The 8,124-nt window shown below is 50.9% G+C and overlaps 1 long non-coding RNA gene across 4 annotated transcripts; it reads left to right on the top strand.

Annotated features, from left to right (window-relative positions):
• The first annotated feature begins 518 nt into the window (after window positions 1–518).
• Window positions 519–3,877, top strand: LOC119324338. 4 transcript variants are annotated; one of them, XR_005156877.1, is made up of 3 exons: window positions 519–955; window positions 1,048–1,868; window positions 2,126–3,877. It is a non-coding gene; the product is annotated as an uncharacterized LOC119324338 (long non-coding RNA). The 4 variants fall into 4 exon arrangements; XR_005156875.1 differs by having other exon boundaries at window positions 1,048–2,629; window positions 3,453–3,877; XR_005156876.1 differs by having other exon boundaries at window positions 1,048–3,627; window positions 3,710–3,877.
• The last annotated feature ends 4,247 nt before the right edge of the window (window positions 3,878–8,124 follow it).

Raw genomic sequence — 8,124 nt, 5'->3', positions numbered from 1 at the left:
AACGGTCGCGGGGCAGCGGCACTTCGGCTGGTGTGGGCCTGGCCACGGCCTGGCTGATGCCCCGGCAAGGGTCTCCGTCCCCGGCAAGGATCTTGCCGGGGGTCTTCGTCTTCTGGTTCTTATCTAGACTTGCGGGCCTTTGGTCTCCACAAAGATCTGCATGCCACCACGCAGGCGCCCCTGAGCTCTGGTCCTGATGTTGTCGATGGTGTCAGAACTCTCAGGCTCAAGGGTGGCGGCCTTGCTGGTGTTGGGCAAGTCGCCCCGGCAAGGCTCTTACCGGGGCTATGTAGGCCGCCCCGGCAAGGGTGTTGCTGGGGGAAGTCCATCTTGCCCCTTTGCTCTTCATACCTCTGGCTTGAGTATTGCTTTGGTAGTCTCGTACCTTTTCTTCCTCTGCCCCGCAAAGCATGGCCGCAGATGTGTCTACGACTGTTCGTGCACAAGTAAAGGGGTACAGAAAGGCCCCTACTTTTGTACCTACTATGGAGAAGACCTAACCGTCGCTCCTCTCCCGCTCGCGCCGCTCCTTCTCTTCCTTCCGCCCCGTCTCTCTCTCTCCCTCCAAACCCTAACCCGCGCGCCTTCCTGCACTGTCGCCGGCCACCACCGCCGCTCGCCCGGGCACCCATCCACGACCTCATGCCGCCCCTCTCCTCTTCCTCCCGCCTCACCACTCTCTCTCCTCCCAAACCCTAGACCGCCTCCCTGCCCCGTCCCCTTGGCCGAGGAGGATCTGGCGCTCGAGGAGGACGAAGAGATGGCCGCCTCCGGGGAGCAGCAGAAGGAGGAGGGGCACGTGGCGGCGGCGACCAAGAGGTGCATGGCGCGGGGACCAAGAAGACCAGGAAAATGGCTACCGGTGATAAGGAGCCCGAGTTCCTCGACGAGCCGTCCTCGCCGACGAGGCCTACGCCAAGTGGCCGCAACGCTAGCAACGTGGCTTGCCCATGAGGTATGCCCCGGATCTGTCGCCCATTCACCCCGCCCTGACCCTTCTCCTTCACGCGCTGGATCGTGTTCATATTGGGTGGTCTAATGTGTCAGGTGTCCCGCGGTCGAAGTAGGGTGCGTCAGCAGGTGGGCTGCAGCCGCCTTCCAAACATCTGAAGCTGGTATATTGCATCCTTTGCGGTATTGATGGTAAGAAGCACCTATACCAGTAGTACAACACTCAAATATTTTTTTAGAGGATATAGGGGCTTGAAACTTTGCCCATAAATTCAAAAGAAATGTGTAGACAAGTATTTTTGTAAGGAATGCATATCCATGATGTGTGATTTATAGAGTCGAGAACTGAAGCACAACTCATTGGTGGATTAGGGGGGCACTAGGCAGTAAATTGCCGGATTTTCTATCTTATATTTATACTCTGCAACCTGTTGTTATGTCTCCAAATGTATTGTTTGAGAATAAACAACTTAGCAATAATATGCAAAAACATTAAGATTTTGACATATTAGGATGTGATAACTTATTCTTCCTTTTGTGTAGAAGAATTTAAAAATATATGGCTTACAAAAACTCCAAACCTCTACTATGTATTGCTTACGAGTGACATTGAATTAATATCTGAGCAAGGACTACTGTACTATGTATAGAATTCTATTAGTTTTGTCCCCATGGGGTTTTGCCTTTCAGTTCGATGCAATTAGAAGATTTTGTGTCTTTTGATCACCATGACTATGAGATTCATGCCACGTAGCTTGAACCAACTGATGTTTGCTTAACTGTTTTTATGTCAACTGTGATGAATCCATTGTTGGGTGATTTCCAGACCGAGGTATGGCCGCATGGGTGTTTACATTCATGTGTTTAAAGCACAAGACAATGGGTTGTCAACCCACCAAGTTACAGTCTAGGCCAAGGTGTTAATTCCCATCCTACCCAAGGGAACTATGAGTATTGTTTTATCTGTTTTATATCGTGCTCCGCATGGTTACCTAGAAAATATAACAATACATCAGCTGTTTCTGCTGAAACAAGTTCCTAATGTTTGGAAATTTCTTACTTTCTCTTGGATGTTCATATTTTATACAAACATATTTTTTGCTGTTTGTGTATATGATATGTCTAGAAACTTCAAAACTTCTACGCAATCTGACAGTGATCCTTTATGTTGTAGGATCTTGAATGTACTGTTAGGATCAGATTGGTCAAGTTTTCCAGTTTATTATTCTTATCAGATTTCTGTTGTATGTATCTCTGCTCTCTACTCAGCTTTGTTTCCAATAAGTAGTAGTTAGTATACCATTTTTTTCTTCTGATTTTGCATAGTGGTAATTATGTATGATTCTCAATACATGCATTAGTCTTCCTCTAGATTTGCTCCTCTTTACCTGCATGATATTCTTTTTTAAAGGTTTTACATTCATTATGTAAAGAAAAAGGTATAGGCTGGATAATGTTTGTAAATTATATATCCTAATGTGATGGATAGATTCCCTCCGACCAGGTTCATCACCTTCGTGTTTTGTCTCTTCATTTTTTATATAGTTATTTTTCAGTTTTCAGCAATGACTAATTGCCATTCTTGCTTCTATGCTCAACTCCTTTGGGAGAGTGTCTTCCCTCCAAGGATAGAAAAACAATACTATGATGTTTGTGCCAATTTATTTCGCGTCTTCAGGTGATCCGTTCTTCTAACGAGAATTTCATGATTTTTCTCTCTATTTTCTAAAGAATTTGTAGTGGTTTACTTAGTGGGAATCGTGTTTTCCACTGGCTTCAGTGTGGTTTTACAGTGGAAAGATTAATCAGAAATGCACTTTTCTTATGATCCCAATCTAATTGTGGTATGCTTCTCTTGCTAACGACTCCTGGCTCACATGGAGTGACATTTGGATCCTATATGATATCTCCTCAGAAATGGTGTCATCAACACACCAACCAATGCGTCCGCACCGAGGATATATATTTGCTATGCATTGTTTGAAGCACTGCAGCACATAAGTATCTTTCTATGTAATATTATATAAGCATTCTTCTGATGACTAATAAAGCATTTTTGGATATACACCAGAGTATATTAAAATCGATTGTTTTAGAAATTCGGTTGGTAGACCCTACATTTGGCTGATTACTAGCTAACTAGATTACTCATGTCTGCGGATGTTCCTCGATTAAAAAACATACATGCGAAGAACTATGGTAACTTGCCTACCATTAACTGCATGAAATTTTTGTCTTGCTGCAGTAAACATTACCAAACTATTTCTAAAGGTGTTATAATCATGTTTTCTTTTGCATATATCAACCTTTAACTGTTGTCGTTTGTTAACACGATTATTTAGCATATTCAGTTATGCGGGTAGTAATAACAGGAGCTACTCATTTGCCGGATGACTAACACTATTCATAAGGGTTAGGAAAAGAACTGTATTCTTGCTGTGATGATGTTCGTATGATACGCTCCATGGATTCTTCATTTAACACATAATGTCCATCAACAGGTGTTTACACCATAGGGAGGAGCCAGGCGACAAGGCAGTCAGACCTAACTCTCTCTATCCATATACATGTAGTCCGATGTTATGCCATGGACGACTGACATACACGGCGTCATCTATAACTGCCTCCATTGCTTCATCGGTCTCCATGTCAGCCTCCCTGCTTCAGTACTATTAGGTACCTTTCCCTCCATGAAGTCTTATGAAGCCAAGCAGCTTGATTTTCTTTTGTAGGTTCAAGCAGCTTGATTTTTTTGTAGGTTCAAGCAGCTTGATTTTCTGACAGGTTGTTTGTAAACAGGAGGATTTGAAGTTTCTCTTCCTCTAATGGGTAGATTTTGCATGTTATCTCATTTAATTTGTAATGATTCAGTGCACGACCTTACAGAGTGATATCTTATATTCTGTTTGCATTAGCACAGTTGGAACTTTCTGGGTAACACACAATGCTTTCTATATACATTGTGGCATTTTATCCATTTTGATGTGTAGCTTGGAAGTTGCATTTTGACATGTGGCACTCTATTTCTTACTCTGAATATTCATATATGCAACAATTTTTGTTTTATTTTTTGCTTTTGACAAAAAGGGGAATGGTTTTAACTTCTAATTCTACTAGAAAAGTAAAAAATGCATAGAATGATAGTGGGTGAGAATATAAAGCTGGGTGCAAATATAAAGTTTAAGGATTAGTCCTTATATTTTGTTTAATCTTGGATATTCATATATGCATTACTTTTTGAAAGCTGGATGCAAATATAAAGTTTAAGGATTAGTCCTCATAATCATTTGCATTCCTTTCCAAACTATCCATATGTTGGAGGAATCGTTGGATTCAATTTTTGCTTTGTCTTGTACTAAACACATCCATCCAACTTTAGATTCTAAATTTGGTCTACGTACAAATGGGACTTAAAACAGTGGTCCTACGGTTAAATCATGATGTCCACTATTATTGATGCCTTCACCTTGATACATTATTGTAGGAAGAGCAAATTTCATACTTTATGAACTAATTGTCTCGGTTATATGGTTGGCGAGTACTGACTAATTTTCTCAGTCAAGCAGTTTACTCTTTCAACAGTTTTGTACCATTTGATTTAGAAGGTGGCTCTCTCTCATCTACTAAAGAACACTCACTGCAGTTCTATAGGCTAACAAGGCATGTTCCTGTTTTCAGAAGGAAATTTTTTGTATCTCATGTATGTTGGTCCTCTTGATTTTTTGCATGTTTCTGTTGTCTAAGAATTGTTAATGCACATGCACTTAGGGTGAATGCAATAGCTCAAGAAACTGAATCCTAAACAGTCAAGGAAAAACAATATCCCCACCCCCGCGCGCGATCCATATCCCCGCGCGCGATCCATATGAATTGTCACAATTAATATGGATCGGAGGGGCTACAACATTGGTATAGAATGATAATTTGTTCGCCATGAACGTTGTAAATGTTACCCTTAGTTCTATGTAATATTGTCGGGGGTTAGGTGTGACATATGCCAATGGATGGGTTATCATGGTGGGAGCGAGTAGAACGTCCCCGGTGCCCGGAAGCGGGATGAGGCGTAGACACGAACGTCGGCGTACTTTAACCCAGGTTCGGGGCTCTCCTAGGAGATAACACCCCTAGTCCTGCTCTACGGGCCGTACCGACAGGCCGTCGTGGGAAACAGGGCTTTGCCTGCCCAGAGTGACGTCAAGGGAGGGTGGCAACAGTGCCACACCGTGCGGAGATCTCCACCTGTATGGGACACTGTGGCCATGACAAACCCAAGATTCGGGGGTGAGGGCTTCACTGTAGTCACGCCCCATCTCGTCCTCTTGATGGGGGCACAAACTCTGAGGGCGCGTGGCGGCCGCCTGCTCGATGCCGTCTTCCCTAGAGGCTGGCTGGCTGGAGCCGGCCGCCCGTGATGCCGTTTGCTGGTGATTGGCCATCCTCTGGTGGCCGGCCGTTGAGCAAGCCGACCCCTAGAGGGCGGAGCTTCAGCTTGGGACACAGCAAGGCGAAGCTGGCCCAAAGTCTTATAAATCCAGGGACTCGGGTGAGGCTACCCGTGGCCCATTACTCCGATAGTAGTCCTCGAAGCCGGTTAGGCGTTGTGGTCGAGGGGCCGCGAAGTCTCAACGGCTTCCCCCCTCACCGGGCTTCGGAAGGATGTTCGATCCGCTTTGCGGTTGGCTAGGCGGGACTGTTGGTCGTTTTTGAACTTCAAGGCGGGAAAGCAGGTGGCGTGCCTGCTAAGCTTCCTGGGCCGCCGCCCACCACGGACACGCCACGCGGCGCATGCCAGCCCGGCCAGCCTGCCACCCCACGCTCCTAATGGGACGTGACAGCGGGCCGGGCCCGCCACTACCGCGCCTCGGCACCCGGGCGGATTTGCTGTGCCGAGGGGGGCGGTTGCGATTCCCACGACCGCTCGAGGCGTGGTGAATGCGCGTGGTAAATGGGGGGTTGTGGGGTCGTGGGCACAGTTAATCCCACGATCCACGCCCCGCCCCCTCGGCTTCATAGCCCGAGGGCTATAAGTAGGGGGAGGGAGGGGTGCGGCAAAGCTCGCACGCCCCCTCCCACTCTCTCTTCTTCCTCTGCTCTCTCCTCCATCGCCGCCACTGCCGCTCTGTGCTGCCGATTTGCTGCCGCCGTTCGTCGCCGACGCACCCCTCCTCCTCATGCGGCCCGCTCGAAGCCATGGCGCGTGAGAAGGGCGGCGATTGGGACGGGTCGACGGTGATCGCGGACCACATCTCCTTCCTCCACGACACGTTCCGGATGCCCAACGTGACATTCGTCAAGGCGCGGGTGCTGCCGGAGGAGGAGATCTCGCCGGCGCCGAGGGGGAATGAGTGGGTCGTCTTCCGCTCGCACTTCCTCCGCGGCTTCGGCCTTCCGGTTAGCGGCTTCCTCCGCTCATTCCTCGACTTCAACCACCTCCAACCTCATCACCTCACGCCCAACACCGTGACCTTGCTTTCCTCCTTCGTCACGGCGTGCGATGGCTATATCGGCATCCTCCCCACACTCGAGCCGTGGGGAGCGTTCTTCTATGGGAAGCTTGGCACCTCCGCCAAGGAGATGGCGGCTGAGTGCGGTGGGTTCGTCGCCGTGCGCCGGCCAGCGAAATGGAACGCCTTCCCCGTCGTCAAGCTGGCACAGTCTACGAAGATGTGGTAGCAATCCTACTTTTACGTCGAGAACGTCGATCCGGCTGTCGACTTCATCAACCTACCGGCCTACGAGGCCGGCCCTCCCACCGGGCTTCGGCCCAACTGGGGCTACAAGCCGAAGCCGGTGTCGCTGGATGCGGCGGCCGCCATCGGCCGACTCCGGGTGCTCCAGGAGTCGGAGGGCCTCGTGGCCTCCGACCTCCTCATCGCCTTCGTCGAGCGTCGGGTCCTCCCGCTCCAGGGCCGCCCTCATCCATCTTCCGGATGAGCGGGCATCGTGACCCCTGTCGGCTGTGCACAAAGGAGATGCCGACAGTCGAAGTCGCGCGAATGGTGAACGAGATCTCCGACCTCAAGGTGTTGGAGGCAGAGTGGCGGTACGGAAGCAGTCGTACTCTCGCGACGACCCGCCGCCTGCCGTAAGTTCCTTCATCTCTTGTTTTTCAGTCTTGTTTTTGTCGTGATGCGACTCCCTTTCGGAGTGTAGATTTATAAGTCCAAGACGAGGGCCGCCATCGTGGGGCCGGGTGGTGACTACCTGCCGGACAGGGCGGTGAGCGACTTGGACGACCCCGACTTGGGGGCGGCCGCCCTGGCGGACGACGCAATAGGCGGCGGCAGAGCAGGTGGCTCCGAGGAGGGCGGCAGCATGGAGACTTGGCGCGACGACGACGACGATGAAGACGAGCCCCGCCCCGCCCGGAGCACTGCCAACACCGGTGCAGGCCCCTCTACTGGGCCGCCCGCTCGTGGCGGAAAACGCAAGCGGAGGCAAGGCGCTGCACTATTTGGCAGCGCCCCGAAGAAGCCCAAGAACCCGGCCACGGCGACCAGGTGGAAAGAAGCCGCGGCCAAGGTGGCCAAGTATCAGAGGCAGCTGAAGGTGCCAGTCATGGTGTTGGCGTAAGTGCTCCTTTCATGTTTTCCGTCTTTTCGCCAATCCGGCCTAAAAAGCTTTTCTGACTTGTCTTCTCATCCCAGGGCCCCGCTGACTCTCGAGAAGTCAGGCGCCACCTCGGTCATCAGGTCGGCAGCGACTTCCTCCTCTAGCCGGCGAATCGACCCGGCCGCCGACCTTCGGGAGGCGACAAAGCGGAACGCGCGGGAGGCGCGTGAGGAAGAAGCCGACCGTCTGGCGAAGGCGGAGGCGGACAAGGCCGCCGCATCCGCGGCGAGGAAGCTGGTGCAGGCGGAGGCCGAAGCCACGGAGAAGGAGCAGCTCGCGGAAGCCGCACGCCGCCAAGAGCCGCTACTCGTGACGCCCCTGAACACCGCGCCACCTCCGCCTAAGTTTGAGGCGACGACCGGGGGAGCTGGCGACGAGCAGCCGATCTGGGAGCGGGAGGGCGGCGACATGGCCATGCCGGACGTCCTCGTGCCGCCGCCACCATCGACTATCAGGACACAGGACGAGCAGCCGACTGTACCGTCGGTGCCACCAGTCGGGGACGCGGTGATGACAGACCTAATTCCTGAGGTCCGCACCCCCGCGCGCCGTCGTTTTGCA

This window comes from Triticum dicoccoides, chromosome 6B (assembly GCF_002162155.2).
Source record: "Triticum dicoccoides isolate Atlit2015 ecotype Zavitan chromosome 6B, WEW_v2.0, whole genome shotgun sequence".
In the NCBI taxonomy this organism is placed as follows: Eukaryota; Viridiplantae; Streptophyta; class Magnoliopsida; order Poales; family Poaceae; genus Triticum; species Triticum dicoccoides.
The sequence above is the reverse complement of the archived record's forward strand: the minus strand, read 5'-3'. Positions and strand labels throughout refer to the sequence as shown.